The 24893-nt window shown below is 34.8% G+C and overlaps 1 long non-coding RNA gene across 1 annotated transcript; it reads right to left on the bottom strand.

Annotated features, from left to right (window-relative positions):
* Positions 1-1814: 1814 nt before the first annotated feature.
* On the bottom strand, positions 1815-13214 carry LOC135157593 (uncharacterized). Its single transcript, XR_010296591.1, has 4 exons — positions 13002-13214; positions 11502-11684; positions 6031-6127; positions 1815-5398 (listed from the first exon to the last, which is right to left on the bottom strand). It is a non-coding gene; the product is annotated as an uncharacterized LOC135157593 (long non-coding RNA).
* Between the last annotated feature and the right edge of the window lie 11679 nt (positions 13215-24893).

Genomic DNA, 24893 nt, shown 5'->3' with positions numbered 1-24893 from the left:
ATCAGAACATTTTGAAAATTGAATCGAATAATATTAATATATTTTTCCTACTTCATTTGTAAATTGTAATTCACATGGGCTTAAATAATTCGAGCCATCATTCGAGCCACTGAGAGTCATTAGTAGGACGAGCTGTAATGATACCACGTGTGGCAGTGGTGAATAAATTTGAAGAGAGACAGCTGCTTCTAGCAACGGGGCCGGGGGGCGTGCCCCCTGAGATTGGTGTGCCCTCCCCCCCCCCTCTGAAAAAATGGCGGACCAAAAAAAAAAGGGGGAAGATAAAAAAAGGAAAAAAATAGAAGAGGAAAATAATGATAAGAGGAGGAAGATCGACATGTCATAAGGTGATTGAGGGGAAGAAAAATATATTTTATGACACTATATATATGTCGCGCTCGCATTGCCTGTTTGACGAGATTCGAGATTCATATCCTAGTTCAATAGGCTGATGTGGCAGGGGCCGCGGGGGGGGGGGGGGGGCTGGAGGCTTCAGCCCCCCACAGTTTCCAAAACCGTGTACAAAAACAAGCCCCCCCCCCCACTTTTGGCTCAGACCCCCCACTTTGAAAAGAATGATCGAGCTTAAAATATCAAGTTTCGAAGTCGGCAATATACAAAACATATCAGCTCGGACATCGAGTCTTTCATTCCCAGGACCAAAATCCAATTGAAACCAGTTGGATTTCCAACTGGTTTCAATTTGTTTCAATTGGTTTTAACTGGTTTCAATTGGTTTTAACTGGAATTTAACAATTTCCAGTTGAAACCAATTGAAACCAGTTGGGCAACTGGAAATCCTAACTGCCCCTTACAAAAATGTCCTGTGGTAATACCATATAATTACCATAGGACTTTACCACACGATTACCACATATATTGTTGTGTGGTAATGCTGTCTTAATGTCCTGTGGTATTGTGTGGTAATGTCGTGTGGTATTGTCCTGTGGTAAATTGGAACATTTACCACACAACATTACCACAGGAATACCACATGAATGGATTAATATACGGTAACATTTACCACACAAGGGATTAATTTATGGTAACAATTTTTACCACATACCGGTTACCACACAATTTACCACACGGTTACTACACACCAGTCACCACATGCATTACCATACACCATTTACCACATAGATTACCACACACCAGTTACCACACCATTTACCACACACCAGTTACCACATGCATTACCACACACCATTTACCACACATTTTACCACACACCAGTTACCACATGCGTTACCACACATCATTTACCACACGAATTACCTCACATTTTACCACACGCCTTACCACACAAATTACGTCACATTTTACCACACACCGGTTACCACATGCATTACTACACACGATTTACCACACGCGTTACCACATACACTACCACACACCAGTTACGTAACTGGTGTGTGGTAATGCATGTGGTAACTGGTGTGTGGTAAAATATGAGGTAATTCGTGTGGTAAATGGTGTGTGGTAAACACTCTCCAGTTACCACATGCATTACAATTACCACACACGTTACCACACATATTGTACATACTACACATAATACCATGCATCAGAGTCATTACCCAAAATGTGTGTGGTAACTAGTGTGATGGTATGTGTGATAACTGATGCATGATAATGTATGTAGCAACTGGTGTGTTGCAATGTTGCAATGTGTGTGTGGTAACTGGTTAGATACATCACAGATCATGGGTATGATTTTGGTAGCAGTAGAATGTGTTCATGACCCTATGGACTTTTATAAGATTAAGAAAATACAACACCTTCAATGAACAAACAACAAATGATTTTACAAGTGATATAGAAAGTACTGGTATTTAGCTCATAGAGTCATCAATTTACAATACTGGTTTACATTTGCTATTGACAAAAAATGTATAACAGCTGCTTTACTGTACAAACAGTGTAACATAACAGTAACTATCAAAGAAATTACAGTGCATATAAATACTTTTAAAAAAGATACATTTCTTCTAAATACTTTAAAAAGTTACCTCAAAGGCTATCAGGCTTTTCAGCAAACCAAATTAACAACCATTGTATTTTTTTTTGCAGGTCACACATACAGAATGGACTGATTACTCTTTGTTTTATGCTTAAAGACAAAAATGATTAAACTCTTAATCGTTTTTAAGAAAATGAACAAAACATAAGGATGTGTCTACAATAGGTAATATCATATAAGTAGCTGCGGCAAAGTGCACTGTACTCAAAATTGCGTATAACAAAATGCATAATTATCCCAAGTTTACTTCAAGGCCGAAGGGCAAGTAGAAATAGACGAGAGATGATAATATGTATTTGGAGTCCACTCAGTTTAGAATAGTGTTCAAAGGAACGAATAATTTGATCAATTTACGCACCAAAAATGAAAACTATGACAATACCCTGGCATGTAATATCTGAATTAAAGGAAAATAACACCCAAAACATAATACCACATGATCCCATTGATAAATACAGGACAATCAAAATGAATCCACTCATACCCTAATCCAATTACGGAGTACCACCTTTTCAAAGTTGGCCTCTTACAGTATGGTTCGAAGTTTCTGGATGGAGGTCGCCATTTTCGCGGGGTTAGTTAGAAAATTATTACATCAGCGACGAACTACATCTCTAAACGTTGAGGCATTATATATTCTATTTTATCAATAACAAATCAAATGTACAGATAAAACTCATAAAAATATTAGTTAAAATTTGTTTAATATATGGTAGGTTCAAAATACAATTTGATGAGTTTTAATGATAAAAATTACACCCCAATTTCTGATTGATTTTCGCTGCCAATTTGTAAATCGTAGATTAGGGTGTTATTTTTATCATTAAAACTCATCAAGTCGTAATTTGAACCTATCATATAATATCAAACATATTTTAATTAATATTTTATGAGTTTTATCTGTACATTTGATTTATTATCGATGAAATAGAATATATAATGCCCAAATGTTTAGAGATGTAGTTCGTCGCTGACGGAATAATCTCCATCCATAGACTTCGAACCAGAAGATGCCAACTTTGAAAAGGTGGTACTCCATACTGGGAAATCGGATTGGGGGAATATGAGTGGATTCATTTTCATTGTCCTGTATTTACCAATGGTATCATGTGGTATTATATTTTGGGTTTTATTTTGCTTTAAGATATTGTACTGGTTTATATCATGGCATTACAAAGTTCATCTGTAGTGCACACTGTGTCAAGTGCACAAACCTATTCAGGGTTCCCACAGAAATTTGAAAACAGAATTCCATGACCTCTCCATGACTAAATTGCTGCTTTCCATGACTTAATTCCTTTCTGGCACAGTTTACAAAATCAGACATGTTATGATCATGAACACCAATTATAATAGTAGAGTACAATCGCAGAGTATGAGAGTTCTGAGACATAAAAAACTAGAAAGCTGTCATAGCCAAGAGGTAAATGCAATTCCATGACTTTTCACATATCTCTGACTTTCCATGACCAATTTTTTCCAGGATTTTCCATGACTGTGGGAACCCTGTACTGCATTGACAGCTATCATTTTTAAAGTTAATTTCAATTTCCTTCAAACATTTTATTCATCTTTTTGGTTGGTCCTTGAATATATATACAATACAATGTTTTGGCAGGTCGTCTATAAAAGCATGTACATCGTAAAAAAAAAAAAGGCTTTTGGCAGGAACTTTTGGCAAGTAGTCAACAGTATCAATGCATGTAAATTTGGGTGAAAGAATCATACATGTACATTAATTCTTAAGAAAAGTTTGTGCTTGTATTACACTATCACTTAGAGGTATTAAAAAGACAGCAGTTGCAGCAAACAATTATTTCATGAGAAATTGTCAAAATATTGTACATAATCTCTAGATCTGGTACATTAATGTAAACTTGTATCTTTGTAAAATTACTAATTTTGAACTTAAAATCAATTATTCTGATGATCACTAACACAGAAAAGCATATGTGGGACAGGACAGTGTATTATGATTGATTTGAAAAATACCTGACATTTGATAGAATTACATGCTTATTTTGCTCATTTCTCAGCAATTACACATTTTCTTCCCGAGCTATAATTATGGCACATATCTTTTATATTTTGCTGGTTATTCTATTGGATTCTGTTCGAACTCATTTTAAGATTGTTACTACAACTGGTAATTTATCTTTAAAGTTGTACTTGTACAAGTATATGATACGGGCTCAACATAATCTAAAATAAAGTAATTTTTACCATGCAAAATAGTGAAAATTTTATCAAAATCAGATAAAAAAAAAAAAATAATAATTACAAAAATATTGGTCATCAACACATGCAAGTAGATACATGTAAGTTTATGATATCATGCCCACATTTTTTTTGTTCTCATGTTACCAGATAAAATAATAATTTACTTCATGTGTGTAATAAGTATGTCTTCCAATCCCATGTAGCAAAAGAACTTCCAGCAATAATCAATACAGGTAAGTCACATCAATACAGTTTACAATCCGATTTGTTTCATTCTTGGTAAACAAAATTAAATGCACAATTTTATATACAAAATAATAAGTTGGGGATACGTGTACATGTACAATGTACGTCAGTATGACATCATCAGCTTGCTACTTGCATATGCTTAGAGCTCTTTCACCAAAATAATGCAGAGGTTAGAATGTCATACATTACTTTATTATCCCTTGTCTAATTTGGATGAATTGAGACGCCATCCTAGTCAGCACATGAGATTTTAAAAAATTCAAATTACCAGGCAGTGACAGTATTGTTGTAAGTACAGAGCAAAGATCAGGAATATGGTAGGTCTTCTCAAATTGTATTTGGATTGATCCAAGGTTGTTGACAACTGGAGGAGAGGAAGGAGCTAATTCCATGGCCTTGGAGCAGTAGTGGAGAAAGTTGCATCACCAGTAGCTAATTTGTAGGTGCGTAATGATCACAAAAATTAAAAGGGAAGTGCGCCTAGAATGAAAATGACGCACAAGGGATTCCTTATAATACATGTAATCTGGATCTCTGTCATTGACTTTGAAAATCAGGAGACGGACACTGATGTTCATGTATATCCTTTCCTTGACTTGCAGCCAGCGAAGTTGGCGTATGGCAAATGGCACAATAGATGCAGCATTCTGTACTATCTGCAGTCAGTCCAGATCACCCTAATTCAAGCACGAAGAGCATTACAATAGTCCAGTTTAGATTGCGCTAAACCATGGACTGCTTTGTGGCAAGTAGAAATATAAAAGGCACTTCCCATTGGCCTTTATTCTTCCAATCTGTTTGATGTTATACTGGTAGGGAGCAGGTTCCAATAGCACTATGAAAGGAGTTACTAAACCAGATGAATGGGTGCAGATTCAGGACACCTTCCATTTCAACTTAAGGCATCTGCAAAAATAACAGAAGAAGATAAACATAAAAGCTTTTCCTGCATTAACTATTTAATATTCATTAAAAACTACATGGTTTCAATATCAATTTCCAAACTTTTTAAAAAATGATTAAAAAACAATGTGGGGTTTGTTACATATTTATACTTCAAATATTAACATGTAAAGTCAAGTCCGGGGAGGGGGCTTGATGCCCTCAAGATCTGCTGCACCTCCAAACCATCTCTGTATAGGGAAGGACATTTTAGAGTAAATTTATTTTTTTAAAAAAATATTTATTTTAATTAAACATGATTTTAATTCATGCTTTTTTTAAATGTGTTTTAAATGGTTATGGGATAATTCCATCAGTTTGAATAAGAAATTACAAGTTGCCAATTTCACATAACGAAGATCAATTCTGATGTGATCATAAATGCACATTAGGTGTTGATGTTTCACTTATGCCTATCTATTACGTTTGAATTGACAACAGCATGAACCTTGTAAGAGCATTACACAAGCTTTGTATCAGAGTGGTTACAAAATCAAAATTATTTAACTGCATCTCATGTTCATGCACATGTAAATAATCAAAATAACACAATAATAATAAAAAATACCTTCCAAAAAGGATAAATTTGTACTCACCATTATATCTGCATGAATATTGTTCTTTTAGTCCACCTATAATGATAAAGCTGATGAGAGTTTGAATGATAGTATCAAGATGGTGCTTCTACCAGGGCTGCAAAAAAAGAGAGAGAAAAAAAATTTAAAATATTAACCTCAATCATGCCAAGAAATTGCAAAATCTACGAGTACATGTCCCAGCCATGGCACATGCACAGTAGGTAAGACGCAAAATATATGGTGTAGTAAGCCTAAGGGTCCTACAAGTAATTCTTCGCTTGTGCCACTCATTAATGTGCATGCAATTTCAATGTTCAATTTTTACATGGAACTGTAACAGCAGTGTCAGTGTGAGGAACATATTAATGCAAAGAGTATCCAGCAACTGTTTGCAGCTTACTTTATGTCACTTCAATTTTTGTCTTTTTAACAATAATAATATGAATCTTTTAAAGTGCATAGCTTTCGTAATGGGCAGGAACCCTTTCAAATGTGGCTGGCAAAATGAGGCATTTAGAAAATTTTGCAGGATTTTTAAGGTAAGTTATGGTCTAATTTTCAGATCTGAGAATTCTAGATCTAATCATCATCTTGATTTTTAACTTCCACAAATTAAAGACAATCTGTATAAAAGCTTTAAATATACAATAGTAATAGGCCCTAAATGTGGTTAAGTTAGGCCTTACATTATTTTTTTTAATTTTACTATCGGTAGGCCTATGAATATATTATTATTCTTATACTTAATCTTTAGTAGTTTTAGAACACATTAAATTGAATAGATATTTGGCAAAAAAATCTGACAAATTTTGAGGTGACATTAGTTTTCTGGCATCGCCAGTTCAACCGTTGCGAAACTCTAGTATTAGCGCCAAATTACACTCTAAACTTGTCATTAGAACGCCCAAACCGATACACGTCAGCCTGGAATCTAATACTAGCACAGTCAGCTATGCATTTGCACCAATTCTCTCTGTATTTTCTTGCATATGGACGTCACTCCAGCTAAAGGTCATGTCATTGTGTTATATAGCTTGGGAATTGCAAGCAAGTGATCCTTTGAAATGTTTACCTGCTTACAATTAACATTTCTTAAGCCTTAATTTTTTACATTTAGATTACAAAGGCTTACAAATTGGACAAATTAAATGTTTGCCCAAAAATTATTGTGGGAAAGGTGGACTTTTTACGGAAATCCATCTTTGTGTACCAAGTTCTACAGGCAACAGAGACTTGTCTAGGCTCCGTGAATAAAAATACCCCTGGTACAATGTAAAAATGATAAAAATATCATCACAGAGTCCTCTAAGTACAGTTAGGACCATTGACAGATAAGGTGCCCCAAGATTGCGCACATCATTTACAGATGAAAAAATCTAAAATCTAGTAACTTGAACTCATGCATTGATACTTATTTACTTCACAATACTGGTGTATATTCCACTCAAGTTTATATTTTTGTGTTGTTTTGTTTTGACAATTCCCTTAAATAATATTAGTTCCTATGATAACCATTGATTTTCTACAAATGAACGACACTGTCGTAACTCCCATGCTGTAAAACTTTCCACCAATTATCTTTTCTCAAAATTTGGAACTTAGCGGTAGCTGGACCACCCCTCATCAGTATATTGATTCAACCAATATCATGCGTTCCATTGTCATTTTTGGATTACGCGTTTCAGCCATTTTTTTTATTTTAGGCTATGGGTATTTCCCTTTGAACACCTTCTATTCAGTTACAATCTCCATTTTATATACAGATCAAACCAATCTTAACAACACATGTACTAGTTTGCTTTTCATAGTTTTTCATGTACTATTATTATTCACATCTGCCGTGCGCCTTGGAATTCCTTCGGTATATTTTACCCGCCCTGCTCTCATGCAATTTGTGTTAACACATACATTTTATGACGAGTGGCCTTAATACATTTCATTCTGCGCCTGAACTAGCAACTATTGTTCAGAGAACTGCCGGATCCTTGCCATCAAATTCTTCGCTGTCTAATTCTGAATCTTTTCAGAACCTTCAGTCAACTGAAGCATATCCTAACCCCCAAACTACTGAACTTAGTCTCGATTTCGAATCAACAACCGTAGAGGGTAACAACCCTTACTCTGACTACTTTTCTGAGCAAATGTTTTTCTCCAATTTAAATACACACAATGATAAAAATATAATACTTTTACAATATAACATTCGGAGTCTCAATAGAAACTTCGACCAATTAGAAGCATTTGCTAAACAACTAAAATATCAGTGGTCAGTGATCGGCATTGCAGAAACATGGCTCAAACACACTCCCTCCTCGCTTTATAATATAGAAGGATTTACCTTTGTCTCTAATAATAGAACTGAGAAACGAGGTGGCGGTGTGGGAATGTATATTCCCGACGGGTTTGATTTTACAATAAACGACGAACTAACCATTATATCAAATACTATAGAAACTATCTTTGTCGAATTACACTCTCCTCATAAAAAGAATATAATCATAGGTGAAATCTATAGACCCCCAAATACAAATCCTAAAGATTTTATTGAAACATTACAGTCATTATTATCAGCACAAATACTGAATAATCAAACATGCATTATTATGGGAGACTTTAACTTTGACTTACTCCGATGTGACCAAAACACTGATAGTCATGACTTTCTTAACTTAATGCTATCTAAACATTTCTTTCCAGCGATTACCAAATCAACCAGGATAACCGATACATCAGCTACATTGATTGACAATATTTTTGTTGGAGGAACTTCAATTTTTAAGTCAGGAATTATAGTTAGTGATATCTCAGACCACTTCCCCATCTTTACATTGATACCTAATACTATTCTTAATCCAAAGCCTAAAACAAAAAACAATATAGGATCACGTGATCTGTCACTATACAACATCAACCGCTTAAAAAATGAACTCGATACAGTTGATTGGACTGCAATCTATCACTGCACTGATACTAACATCGCATTCGAACAATTCATAGAAATAATTATGCATCACTTTAACTCTTGTATCCCAATTCGAAAAAAACATTCAAATTATAAAAAACGCCCAAGGCGTCCATGGATATCCAAGGCTTTATTAAAGTGCATCAATAAAAAAAACAATTTATTTTATAAATATAAAAACAACCCTACTTCTTTGAATAAATCCAAGTATTCTTCTTACCGTAATATATTAACATCTTCGTTAAGGCTTGCTAAGAAGAACTTTTATTCGAAAAAATTCATTAAACACAAGGACGACATTAAAAGTACCTGGAATACAATAAACGATATTCTGAAAAGGAAAAAGATATCCAACCAAATACCAAAAATCTGCATAAATAACAATGACATTCTAAATCCCCTCGAAATTGTTGAGGAATTTAATAACTATTTCGTTAACATTGGCCCTAATCTTGCCCATAACATTCCCTCAACTGACATAGACTTTAAATACTTTTTAAAATCCCCGAATCCAAATTCTTTATTCTTTACCCCAATCTTAGAACATGAAGTTATCGACATTGTTAATAATCTAAAACAAAATAAAAGCCCAGGATATGATGGTATAACAAATCGTGTATTAAAAGAGATCATACCATACATTATTGCACCCCTGACACATATCTTGAATCTATCCATTACAAATGGTATCGTTCCACAGAAAATGAAAATCGCCAAAGTCATACCAATACTAAAGAAAGGTGCCTCTGATCATCTTGGTAATTATCGTCCTATTTCTCTTTTGACCTCCCTCTCTAAAATTCTCGAAAAACTAGTATACTCACGTACAATGAAATTTTTAATATATCATAATATCTTATCTAATAATCAATTTGGCTTCAGACAGAAACACTCCACAACTCATGCATTACTTGTTTTCTTAGATAAGATAGCCCATGCCATAGATAACATGTCTCACACTGTTGGAATTTTCCTTGACTTCTCCAAGGCCTTTGATACTATCAATCATAATATTTTACTGCATAAATTATCCCATTATGGGATTCGAGGAAAGGCCTTGGAGTGGTTTGGAAATTATCTTTCCGACAGAAAACAATTCGTTAGTATTAATGGACAGGACTCTTACCCGAGATTAGTATCATGTGGTGTTCCACAAGGTTCCTTATTAGGCCCCCTATTGTTTATTTTGTATATTAATGATTTTCAACATTCATCTGATAATTTGTCGTTTATTCTTTTTGCAGACGATTCTAATATTTTTTTCTCCCACCGTAACCCCACCAGCCTCCTTGAAATCCTGAACGAGGAATTGAAAATGGTCCAAGCCTGGATTAATGCAAATAAGCTATCTTTAAATGTTAACAAAACTCATTATATGTTGTTCAGTAATACTATCAAATCTTTACCCGGTGATATATTGATTGCTAACACAAATTTAACTAAAGTCGATTCCACAAAATTTCTTGGAATTTATATCGATAGCAAACTATCGTGGGAATCACATATTAATTATCTTTGTACATTAACGGCTAGAAACACAGGCATTTTAAACAAACTTAAACATGATCTACCCCAAAAAATTTTATTATCTCTTTACAATACTTTGATTTTGCCCTATCTCAATTACGGTATTCTTGCTTGGGGTAATAGCAATAAAACTCAACTACATAGGCTGTTTGTCATTCAAAAACGTGCGGTTAGAAACATAAACAATGCTGGTTTTCTTTCCCATACAAGTCGTTACTTTCATGGAAATCAACTTCTCAAAATCTCAGACTTATATAGATATAATTTAGGAATTTTTATGTTCCAGCTATCCACAAATGAATTACCAGCCATTGTCACCTTATTATTTGTTAAACGAAATGTAATTCATTCATACGCAACTCGACAAAGTACATTTTATCATTTACCACTGACTCGAACAACCTTTGCTCAGAAAACAATTACTTTCTCAGGACCGAAGTACTGGAACGGACTATCCAAAGACATTTCAGACTCCAATTCATTGTTTATATTCAAACGTAAACTTAAACATACTTTTTTGAATGATTATGCAGTTCAGGCAGCAGTAGATATCTAAACCTTTCAGCAGCTCCATTTTACCTTCATACCTCCCTTTAAAACATTACTTTCTTTCCAGGGCGTGCCACAGATGTGATTAAACCAATTGGTACATAAACTTTTGCTTTTCTTTTACCTTGTTATTTTTAATAGCTATATAGCCTTATGTCTTATCACCTCCTTCCATTGGGGCCTATAACTCACAAGCTCTGCTTTCAACTTAGGCCCCTCCATTTTTCACTGATTTAAATTCTTATTGCGTATAACTTCTGTCTCAATAACGATTTATTTTAACTCAATATAATTATGTTATACTCATGTCAAGCATGTTAATGTCTGTATATGAATAATGGAAATAAACTAAACTGAAACATCCGAATCTGCGCGATTCTGATAATGGAAGATATGCAACGACTCCAAACAAAAAATAAACTTTACTCCTGAAAGAGCCTACTGTACTTACTTAGTCTTACCTACTGCCCGATGCCTCCAGACATGTAGAGCAACAACAAAGGACCTCCACTCCTGGCGGCCGGTGGTTCTGGGCCTTCTTCTGGAAACTCCCCCGGGCTAGGTCATATTCACCGACTTCTTCTCCTCAAATGTGATGCCAGGACAGGTAGTTTTGGGTCTCCCTCTCTTTCTCCTGAAAAATGTCATAAACAGATCTATTCATAAAAAATCTGACTCAAAATGGTGGGAAAATAATGAATTTAGGGCATTGGCAAGAGTTCCATATGCACTCCCCTAACATTGAAAAACATGAAGAAGGTTCAGAATAATATATCTAGCACAATATAGAACATATATGATGGGGGAGTGGATAGTACTAGGAGTGGAAATACATACTAAAATATGGCTTTATTCCGTCAAATTTCGAGCATGTATGGATGTATCTAGTGTGTGTAATTGTCCATAGACATCGGTTTATTTACTCAAGGGTCTGTGTCACTCTGTGAGTCAAGTCTAGTCGAACTATTGGCTGATAATCGTTAAAATACCCCTTCCGGTATCAGCACTTCTCGCTAGCATAGCAGGAACAGGTCTTGACTGCAAATAAAACGAGGTGATCTCAAGTCCCAACTTAGGTGCCAACACAACGGTAAAAAAAAAATTATAGAAAAATCTGAAATGAACGAACTGGAATGGAATTAAGTCTCAACAATCTTATTTTTGATCATGTTGGTGGGGGGTGCATTGGAATTGCATATGGAACTCTTTCCTGGGCATTTCATGTGACGGCCTCAAAATGCAGCCTCTGTGACTGCTTTCTTATCGAAATCTTCGCATCATGTGTAATAGGTCTGTGTAAAGTGATTAGTATTACCCAGTTGTTGTGTAACCAGACAGGTTGTGTGTCCGGACGATCAATTTTAGAAAGTCATTTGGAAAAATTACAAGCGAAGTTCCATCAATTTTTAGTACAAAATGTTAGGAAATATTATTTATAAGGAACAAAATAGAAGATGATTAAAAGTATTGAATTCATATTTTTAGTGTAATCCAAAGACAAAAAAGAAGGCTTCAAAAAGATAAACTGTCCGGACACCCGACCCCCATCCTACCACTTATCATTTTGTTTAATCAAAATGACCATGACTGGCCGAGATTTTTTCCCAAGAAAATCAATTATTTCTCTCAATTTTTAATGAAACTTTTTGCACACTTACTCATAAGAATACAAGGAACATCATCAATTGAAAGATTTTGTAAAATAATAGGAAATTCACGTTAAATCTAAACTCAAATCGTTAGGTGTGCTGTGTGCAGACTTTGAGACCACCAGCCAGTGGTCCACATCACAGCAGCGAGCAGGCGCTCGGGGCCGGGCGAGCGCCCGGTTAGACAGGATGGGATTGCCAGTGTCATGTCATTTTCATTGACGAAATCTTTAGCTAGTTGCAAGCCGGGGCATTTAACAAACTACGAAAAGAAAATCATAGAAAATGGTTATCTAACTTACTGTTTAGCCTACTGCAAATGTCGGCAAAATCGTGATATAGGCCCCGCTCGAGAAAAACTTGTAATCGATCATACCTCAATATCTAGGTTGCTAACTTCAGCTCACTATATATACTCGTGATATAGGCCCCGCTGCTGTGTTGAATGGCTTAGAATGTCCGTTCGCGGGGCCTGTTTCACGAGTATATACTATAACCGTTATATAGGCCCCACATACGGCACTTCAGACACTCCAACACAGTAGCGGGGCCTATATCACGAGTTTGCTTGCATCCTAAGATAGTCGCGAAACTGGCCCCGTCCAATGCGCTTTTCCCAGCATTCGCACGTGTGTGGGGCTCGGATGACGGCTATTAGTATACTCGTTATCGAGGCCCCTTACACTGTTATATCATGGAAAATAACGTGGTTGTGGGGCTTGTTTCCCCGGCTGGTGAGAATTATCATGGGCGGGGCTGGAGGGGGGAGGGCCTCAAATTCATTTTCCAAATAACCAAGGAGAGAGAATAATAAAAATGTGTATGTGTTTATTTGTCGATTTACTTATATATTAATATAGTTATTAATTTGTATTTATTTATTTATCAATCTATTTCTATTGCCATGTATTTCATTCATCTTTTAATTTATTTGTTTTCAGTTTTTTTCTTTTGTGATATAGAGAGTAAGAGGTATCATTCGTTTATTTTTATGTGTGGAAGTTCACTTATTTCAATCTATTTTAATTGATTAATTAATGTATTTATATTTATTAATTAATGTATTTATATTTATTCATTAATCATTTAATGTATTTGTTTTCAGTTTTTGTCTTTTGTGATGTAGAGAGTCAGAGGTATCATTCGTTTTCAATTCTTTTTATGTGTGGAAGTTCATTTATTTCAATCTATTTTAATTGATTAATTAATGTATTATTTATCTATCAATCTATTTTAATTGATTAATTAAAGTATTTATATTTATTCATTAATCATTTAATTTATTTGTTTTCAGTTTTTGTCTTTTGTGATGTAGAGAGTCAGAGGTATCATTCGTTTTCAATTCTTTTTATGTGTGGAAGTTCATTTATTTATTTATTTATCGATCTATTTTAATTGATTAATTAATATATTTATTCATTAATCATTTAATTTATTTGTATTATTTATTTTTCTTTTGTGATATAGAGAGTCAGAGGTATCATTCGTTTTTAATTCTTTTTATGTTTGGAAGTTCATTTATTTATTTATTATCTATATATTTATTCATTTATATTTTTTAATTATTTTTCGTTATCTGAGAGGCGTGCGTAGGCCTAGGTCTTATGTTGATACAGGCTCGTACATTTCATTCATTTTTATTCATTCTGTAAGTTCTTGTGGATATACAAAATGATGACGGCAATCAACGTAAAGCTCAGAATATTTACTCTTTCACCTGGTTTCCTCAGAAGATTCCTCGATCATTCAGGCATGAATGACTCTAACAATTTGAAGAAAGTATTATAATCAAAATTTAAAAATAATCGTTTACCTTTTTTGAATTAGTCGTGGTTGAAGGGTGTTATAACCTTATTTTTTCGTTACATAAAATGAATTTATAGTTTATTTAAAGGTCAAGTTCACCCCAGAAAAATCTTGATTTGAATAAATAGAGAAAAATCAAACTAGCATAACGCTGGAAATTTTATCAAAATCGGATGTAAAATAAGAAAGTTGTGATATTTGAAAGTTTCGCTTATTTTTCACAAAACAGTGATATGCACAACTCATATTGCTTGCAAATGATACAGTTGATGATGTCCCTCGCTATTTCTTTTGTTTTGTTATTGTTTGAATTATACAATATTTCAATTTTCACAGATTTTACAATAAGGGCCAACGTGACTGAACCATATATTCCACATGTTCAGAGAGGAATTAATCATTGTTTCACTTGACAATGAGGAGAAAATTTGAAAATATATTTCATATAATAAAATACTAAAGAAATAGTGAGTGGGTGGCGTCATCAGTTTCCTCATTTGCATACCGACCTGGATGTGCATATATAACTATTATTTTGAATTAAACTAAACTTCAAAATGTTATAACTTTCTTATTTTACATCCGATTTTTATGAAATTTTCAGCGTTTTGATCGCTCGATTTTCCTCTTTTTATTCAAATCAAATTTTATGGGATGGACTTGTCCTTTAAATTAATTTTGTTATTCATGTATATTTGTTTGTATTAAACTTTTTGTTTTATTTGATGTTAGACCAACAATTATCGTTAATTTCTCTTTTTTGTGTATGGATTTGATCTCTCTCTCTATACCGTATATTATTATCTATATAACAAACTATATTTTGTTACCTTATAATACCACTGAAGCCAATACGTGAAACGTTTATATATTGATATATATAGGCTATAGAGAGAGAGAGAGAGGGGGGGGGGGGGGGGCCTAATACATTACTATTTCAAGTTCTCCTTCGTATTGCTTCACTTATTCATTTCCTGGTTTATTCATTTATTCGTTCATGTTTGTGCTGTTTTGGGAAAAAATGTTGTCTATTAATTGACACGATAGGCCTACCCCAAGAGGGGGCAGTATACCCTGACGTAAAGTTGATGATAATTAAAGCAGAAACTAGAAAAAATATTCTTAAAGGTTTGCTGAAAATATATTTTTTTAATTGCCACGCATTTTGGTTAAGAAGTTCGCTATTCTCTAATCAAATATTTCCATTCTCACACTTTAATTAATGTTTATTATATTAAATTGTATTCTACTCATTTATAATGTAATGAATGACTTGCTAAGATCAATTGTAACGTCACTTTCACCTGCCCAGTAACCTGCACAATCAAGGTACTAATGGATAATTTGTTTTTCTGTTCCAATCATGAAGAAGCGTAAACGAAAATCAGCCCCTTAGTTTGGGATTTTGAAAACACAAAAACGAAATCACAACGAGAATAACGTGTTGTGATTTGGTTTTTGTATATCAAAAAACAGAAAAATTAAATTAGAAAAACTTTTGTGCTTTATCTGATTTCTCATGCTAAATTTGTGTTTGTATATATCTTAAAAAAACAATATCAGAACATGCCACGATTCGTGACCTCACTGTCAACTAAGTATATGTATGATGCAACTGCATGAAAAACAGCGCCTATAGAATTGTTGGATGTCGCCTAGCAACAGGATACTATGTTAGTGGTAATTAAACTACATGTAAATCGATGTAAAATATTGATATTCACAGATGAATCCAACATGACCAAGCAATATCATTTTGGTTATATATCCTAAATATAATGCTAATCAAATAAAGCTAATTTCTTACCCTACAGAAACTATATTAGACGAAACTGACAAGGTAACAAATGTCACTTAAACACAACAGTCATATCATTTTGTCTTCAAGATATATAATATTACAAACAAAGAAATTTATGAAGCATGATCTGATTATTAAATCAAGTTATGTAAATCTCAAATATAGAGAAATTAAAAAAAATATCCACGCAAATCATATTCGATAAACGATCAAGCAGGGCACTGGGAACGATTTTTAGTAGGGGGTGCTGTGGGTTTTGTTTGAAAAAATTGCAAAAAAAAAGAAAAAACATTACACTCCAAGATGATGGGGATTTTGGTAAAAAATTATTGCTCCCAAATAAAAAAGAATTACAATCGATTATAGACCTATAATTTTATGCTCCCATCAATTCAAAGAACAAAACGATTCAAGGAAAACGTCAATTATACTAAAATCATTTAAAATGCATTATTATCCTTTGTAATGGATCAAATTCGACAAGGAAAGTTAAGTGTTGAACAAGATGCCCCCCCCCCCCTCCTCTCTCACTCCTACATGTCAGCAGTGTTTAAAAACATAACCTTTTCGTGTCGATATAAATTATATCAACAAAATTCATCTCGAACTTCGATTGCATTCGCATGCTATTTTCAAGTGTGAAAATAAAATCAGCTCGTGCTCCTCTTTCACATCCTGTTCATGCGTCACTGCAAAGTCCTTTTCCCATTTTCAGTTCAGTAATTAAAATATTAAATAAACGTTTGTTGTTTAGGGTTTATAAGAGCTTAGTGTGCTCCATTCATAGCTTTTAACACATGGATTATAATTAATTTTTTTTTCACAGTTAGCGTTCTCGTTTAGTTCGACCGTATAGTCATGGTAGGCCTATCTTGTTGGTAAATATTAAAGTAAAATGTACATAAACTTCCCTATCACAACGCCCCCCCCCCCAAAAAAAAAAAAAAAAAAAAAACTTACCTTTTCCTCTTTGAGTGGCCGACCAGGGATTTCATGAATGGCAATGTGTCCAACCGGCCTGTACGGCTGTACCCCCGCCCCTTTAAAAATACTGAACCCGTACCTGTGTGTATATTTTTTTCTGACGCATTCAACCAGACAGACCTATGCGCCACCAACTGTCTTCTCAAATTTGCGCGCCCCCCCCCCCCCCCGCTACGAAATCTCGGATCTGGGGGACACATTAAACTCCTGAAATAAAATATCACAGATAAGGAAATAGTAGAATAATTCGTGCATGAAAATAAATTATAAGAACACATTGAGACACTTTTCCGGAATTATTAAATCTTTTAATAAAATCGGGGGCGAGGGTGTATGAATTAGTAAATAAATGAATACCATATAGGCGAAGAAAAAAAATGCAATATTTGGATGGCGAATTAATGAAATGACGATCGATCAATAAATATTTTTTATAATAATTTGTTGATGCGATATGCCGTTATTTCAGGCCTACTATACCATGTATACCAGCAAACAATCGAAATCCATCATTTTTAAACCATGCCATCAAATACAGTTACAAACAATCTTCAAGTGGATTGATTAAAATGAATGCAGGATGAGAAAATAATTTAAGTTGATAGGTTAATTAGCTGAAGAAATACTGGGATATCAATGAACGGTAAATTAGTAAGCTTTTAAAAAAATATAAGATTTATAAATTGATATTTAGGTAAAAGAGAAAACGTACTTAACGTACTTAGATAATATAGATATTGATAGGCCTATCCCCAATTGTGGGGGCCGGGAGGGGGATAAGTCACAGTAAAATATAGATTAAGTTAATTATAGCGTAGATATCCCTCAAGCAATTATAAAATTGACCAAAAGAAAATTAATACATTTTCCCCGAATGAATATGCCTATTCGTTTTCTTTTCTGAACTTAAATGGATGAAAAGTGGGGAAGCGGGGGGGGGGGGGGTTATGATCAAAGGAATTAAAAAAATACAAATTGATAATACGCAGGAAGCCAGATGAATGATTCAATATTGAATAAGAGAAGAAAGCCGATTTGAAAAAAATGTATATTGACTTCTAGTTACATCCAGGTGATTATAAATAGATTATGATACATGAATGAATAAATGGATTCATTCGCAGCATTACGTCAAGTGAAAGATTGGGGGAAATTATACAGGAACTATACAATTTAATTATTAATGACACCTCCCTCCCCGCAAAAAATTATTCAAATGAAATGCTGAATAAAACGAGGTTATCAAATAACTAGCAAATACAAATTACGATGGATAATGGAACAAAAATAACTATATATAGGCCTAACGTTACATCGAAAACACTCCAAAAAGATTAGCAAATGAATGAATCATTCACGGATTTATCAAAAGTTATTCAGAGAGCAGATCTTTAAAAGCAAAATATTAGCAACACGAGGGCGGCGTCAGGTTGTGAGGGGTCTGGTTGATTTTTCTCTGAAAACTGGAAGGATAACATCATGCCTAAAACAAGTCACTCATATGGATCCTACTCCATTGTCATGCAGAGTTTTTATACTCACTTCTATATTATTCCCTTGTTCTTTTGAAAATAAATTGGAGCCCCCCGGGCCCCTACAGCGCCGCGCATGATATCACTCACCGGGGAATCAAGACCCACGACCACGCTATTTTCCATGAGATAACAAGTGTAAGGGGCCTCGATAACGAGCTCAATAGCCGTCATCCGAGCCCCACACACGGCGAATGCTGGGACAAGCGCATTGGACATTACAAAATAACTGAAAACAAATAAATTAAATGATTAATGAATGAATATAAATACATTAATTAATCAACATAAATACATTAATTAATCAATTAAAATAGATTGGAATAAGTGAACTTCCACACATAAAAATAATTAAAAACGAATGATACCTCTTACTCTCTATATCACAAAAGAAAAAAAAAAGAAAACAAATAAATTAAATGAATAAAATACATTAATTAATCAATATAAATAGATTGACAAATAAATAAGTTAATAACTGTATTAATATATAAGTAAATCGACAAATAAATTTCTGAAGAAGTAAATACATACACATTTTATTATTCTCTCTCCTTGTTTATTTGGAAAATAAATTGGAGGCCCTCCCCCCCCCCCCCCCCCCCCACCCACTCCAGCGCCGCCCATGATAATTCTCACCGGCCGGGGAAACAAGCCCCACGACCACGTTATTTTCCATGATATAACAGTGCAAGGGGCCTCGATAACGAGTATACTAATAGCCGTCATCGGAGCCCCACGCACGTGCGAATGCTGGGAAAAGCGCATTGGACGGGGCCAGTTTCGCGATTATCTTAGGATGCAAGTTTAATAATATACTCGTGATATAGGCCCCGCTACTGAGTTGGAGTGCCTGAATTGCCGTAGTGCGGGGCCTATATAACGATTATAGTATTATACTCGTGAAACAGGCCCCGCGAACGGACATTCTGAGCCATTCAACACAGCAGCGGGGCCTATATCACGAGTATATATAGTGAGCTGAAGTTAGCAACCTAGATATTGAGGTATGATCGATTACAATTTTTTTCTCGAGCGGGGCCTATATCACGAGTATGCCCAAATGTCTTCGAAGTCGTTGTCCATATCTAACCCGTATTCTTTAAGTAGTTGGATTATTAACGGCCTTCTTCGTCACACTTCTCGATGGAGCTCAATAAACTGCAACGCAACGGAATTCTTTTCAAATGTTGGCGGTAAGTGCGCTTGCGCAAGCCTGTCATCGCCCCCCCCCCCGGCGAATCAATTTTTAATTTTGATAGGGGGTGAGCTGAGGGGGGTCTAAGTTATGGGTGTGATAACTTTTTTGTGTGGTATTTCTGATTTTCAAGAGACGGGCAATAACACACAAATACCACATATTTGAATTGACATTACCACACAATGGGCTAATGTGGTAACATGCATTCCTGTGGTAATTTTGATTTACCACAGCAGTATAACAATACCACACAAATACCACATATTTGAATTTACATAACCACACAATAGCATCATGTGGTATTGCATTCATGCGGTAAGTTTGATTTACCGCAGAGCATAACACCACAAAAATACCACATATTTGAATTTACATTACCACACAATGGGCTAATGCGGTAACATACTTTCATGCCCAGAAGGAAAAACAGTTCCACTGGACCAGTTAGACCAGTAGAATTTAACTGGTAACTCTGGAAATTGGAACATCGGTTTACTGGTCTATCTGGTCATACTGGTCCAGTTAAATTTTACTGGTCCAGTTAAAAATTAAACTGGTCTTGAATTACTGGAATTTTATACTGGTCTTGTTTCTGGTGTTTGTTACTGGTCTCACTGGTCTTCATATTGGTATCCAATTCAAGCTGGTCTTTATTGGTATTTTCTATACTGGTCTTCGAACTGGTCGAACTGATCCTCGTACGGGTCTTACTGGATCAATTTATTACATGCATGTGGTTTGTTATATACCATGGTCACCCAGGACCAAAATCCAGTTAAAACCAATTAGGGTAAAACCAATTGAAACCAGTTGGCCAACTGGTTTCAATAGGGAAATTGGAACAACTGGTTCCAATTGAAAACCAGTTGCCAATTGGTTCCAGTTAAAACCAATTGGTTCCAATTGAAAACCAGTTGCCAATTGGTTCCAGTTAAAACCAATTGAGCAACTGGAACCAGTTGGCAATTTGTGTCAATAGGTTCCAGTTGTTCCAATTTCCCTATTAAAACCAGTTGAATCCAATTGGAGGCAACTGGTTTCAATTGGTTCCAGTTGAAACCAATTGGAGGCAACTGGTTTCAACTGGAACCAGTTGAAACCAATTGGAGGCAACTGGTTTCAACTGGAACCAGTTGAAACCAATTGGTTTCCAACTGGATCCAATTGGAACTTCCAGTTGGAATGAACTTAATTAGTTACAAATTAATTAGCATTTGCACTAACTATTGCTCATGCCAACACAGAAGCAGTGTTATATGTCTATTAATACCAATGTAAAGGGCATTGATAAAATACAGACTTTCATATGTACATATATTTATATGGAAGATCTTCAAATATATGTATTTTCATTTGATGTAATTTGGTAACAGTTAGTGGTGTACTAATTATCCTTTAATCTGTTTTAATTATAATCTATAACATTTATGAACTTGGTTTTCACTGCAAAGTATTCTAAATACTTATCTTTAACCCTTTGCACGCTGATGTTGCAATTTTACACATTCGTACAATTAAATTCCACAAATCGCAATAATTAATTTTCTCCCCTACCTTCAAATTAGATAAGCTAATTAAAAGCAATTGTTCTTGGATAACATCTATATAATAATGATAAGTATCAATGGTGCAATATGGAAATTGTGAATAAAAGAAAATGACCTGGAAACAATTGTCATTATAATCCCCGAAATTAATTCAGCATGCAAAGAGTTAAAAAGTGTGGTACTTGTAATTGAAAAGAGAAAAATAGATACATTGTTAATGATGATGAATCTCATAAAACGTTAATCTGTGCACACTGGCAGATAATATGCAAATTAACTGGTTTCAATTGGATCCAGTTGGGTAACTGGAAAATTTCCAATTGGAAACCAATTGGAAATCATTTCCAGTTACCCAACTGGTTCCAGTTAGGATTTCCAGTTGCCCAACTGGTTCCAGTTGGGATTTCCAGTTACTCAACTGGTTCCAGTTAGAAATCATTTCCAAGTGGAAGTCATTTCCAGTTACCCAACTGGTTCCAGTTGGGATTTCCAGTTACTCAACTGGTTCCAGTTAGAAATCATTTCCAATTGGAAGTCATTTCCAGTTACCCAACTGGTTCCAGTTAGGATTTCCAGTTGCCCAACTGGTTCCAGTTAGGATTTCCAGTTACTCAACTGGTTCCAGTTAGAAATCATTTCCAATTGGAAGTCATTTCCAGTTACCCAACTGGTTCCAGTTAGGATTTCCAGTTGCCCAACTGGTTCCAGTTGGGATTTCCAGTTACTCAACTGGTTCCAGTTAAAAATCATTTCCAATTGGAAGTCATTTCCAGTTACTCTACTGGTTCCAGTTAGGATTCCCAGTTGCCCAACTGGTTCCAGTTGGGATTTCCAGTTACTCAACTGGTTCCAGTTAGAAATCATTTCCAATTGGAAGTCATTTCCAGTTACCCAACTGGTTCCAGTTAGGATTCCCAGTTGCCCAACTGGTTCCAGTTGGGATTTCCAGTTACTCAACTGGTTCCAGTTAGAAATCATTTCCAATTGGAAGTCATTTCCAGTTACCCAACTGGTTCTAGTTAGGATTTCCAGTTGCCCAACTGGTTTCAACTGGAAATTATTAAATTCCAGTTAAGACCAATTGAAACCAGTTAAAACCAATTGAAACCAATTGAAACCAGTTGGAAATCCAACTGGTTTCAATTGGATTTTGGTCCTGGGCAGTGAAATGTGATGGAAAACTGGTTAGTAAATTAATCTTTCTGCTGTTATTTTAAATGTGATATATGAAATTACATATTTTCATTGTGAATTAGTTCACACACTTATTTGGAAAGTTTTTAAACAACAATGAGTGCCATTGCAAGGATATACCATTCTAAATCCTGATTTTTCTTTTTAAAATAGGTATTATGCTAATGAGGTAAACCACATGATCAGAATTACTGGTATTACTGGTCTTGACCAGTTCAATTTCAAACAATGAATTACTTTAGACCAGTTGACTATATCAGAGGAATATATCTTGCTTTGATCTTAATCATAAAGGAAATAATTATTTTAATGATAATATTAATACTTGATAATTATGATAATATTAATAATAATAATTACAATATCAATAACAATGATAACAGTAATAAGAATGATAACAACAATGATCATAATAATCATAATAATAATAATTATGATAATTATAAGAAGAATGATGATAACAATGATAACGATAATAACTTTCTCTAAATTGCAAGATTCATTTTCCATAATTCGTCAAATGATCTGACTTGAAATAAATTCATTATTTATTGGACCAGTAACACCAGTTTGATGAAAAACAATTTAACTGGTATTACTACTTTGCTTCAACTGGAATGCAATTGTTTGAACTGGTCTCCAGTTAATTTTTACTGGTCCAGTTAAAAATCAACTGGTCCAGTAAACATAAACTGGAAACCAGTAAAAATCTACTGGAAACCATTTATTGGACCAGAAACACCAGTTTGATGAAAAACAATTTAACTGATGAATTGCTTCAACTGGAATGCAATTGTTGGAACTGGTCTCCAGTTGATTTTTACTGGTCCAGTTAAAAATCAACTGGCCCAGTAAAAATATACTGGAAACCAGTAAAATTCTACTGGAAACCAGTGAAAATTCTTACTGGTCTTACTGGTTTTTCCTTCTGGGTGTGGTAATTTTGATTTACCACAGCAGTATAACAATACCACACAAATACCACATATTTGAATTTACATTACCACACAATGGCATCATGTGGTAACATGCATTCCTGTGGTAATTTTGATTTACCACAGCAGTATAACAATACCACACAAATACCACATATTTGAATTGACATAACCACACAATAGCATCATGTGGTATTGCATTCATGCGGTAAGTTTGATTTACCGCAGAGCATATAACACCACAAAAATACCACATATTTGAATTTACATTACCACACAATGGGCTAATGCGGTAACATGCTTTCATGTGGTAATTTTGATTTACCACAGCAGTATAACAATACCACACAAATACCACATATTTGAATTTACATTACCACACAATGGCATCATGAGGTACATGCATTCATGTGGTAATTTTGATTTACCACAGAAGTATACAATACCACACAAATACCACATATTTGAATTTACATTACCACACAATGGCATCATGTGGTAACATGCATTCCTGTGGTAATTTTGATTTACCACAGAAATATAACAATACCACACAAATACCACATATTTGAATTTATATTACCACACAATGGCATCATGAGGTAACATGCATTCATGTGGTAATTTTGATTTACCACAGAAGTACCACATAGACAATAAATTACCACAGCTACCAGCTGACGTTACCACACAAGGATATGGAAAATTACCACAGATGTTCATGTGGTAACCATGTGGTAACCTACATTCATGTGGTAATTCGTGTGGTAAAGCCGGGTACCACACAGTTATACCACACGACATTTTTGTAAGGGGCTGGAACCAGTTGGGTAACTGGAAATGACTTCCAATTGGAAATGATTTCTAATTGGAACCAGTTGAGTAACTGGAAATCCCAACTGGAACCAGTTGGGCAACTGGAAATCCTAACTGGAACCAGTTGGGTAACTGGAAATGACTTCCAATTGGAAATGATTTCTTACTGGAACCAGTTGAGTAACTGGAAATCCCAACTGGAACCAGTTGGGCAACTGGAAATCCTAACTGGAACCAGTTGGGTAACTGGAAATGACTTCCACTTGGAAATGATTTCTAAAGTTAACTGGAACCAGTTGAGTAACTGGAAATCCCAACTGGAACCAGTTGGGCAACTGGAAATGACTTCCAACTGGAAATGATTTCTAACTGGAACCA

This window comes from Lytechinus pictus, chromosome 19, assembly GCF_037042905.1.
Source record: "Lytechinus pictus isolate F3 Inbred chromosome 19, Lp3.0, whole genome shotgun sequence".
Lineage (NCBI taxonomy): Eukaryota > Metazoa > Echinodermata > Echinoidea > Temnopleuroida > Toxopneustidae > Lytechinus > Lytechinus pictus.
Note: the sequence above shows the minus strand (reverse complement) of the source record. Positions and strands in the feature narration are given on the sequence as shown.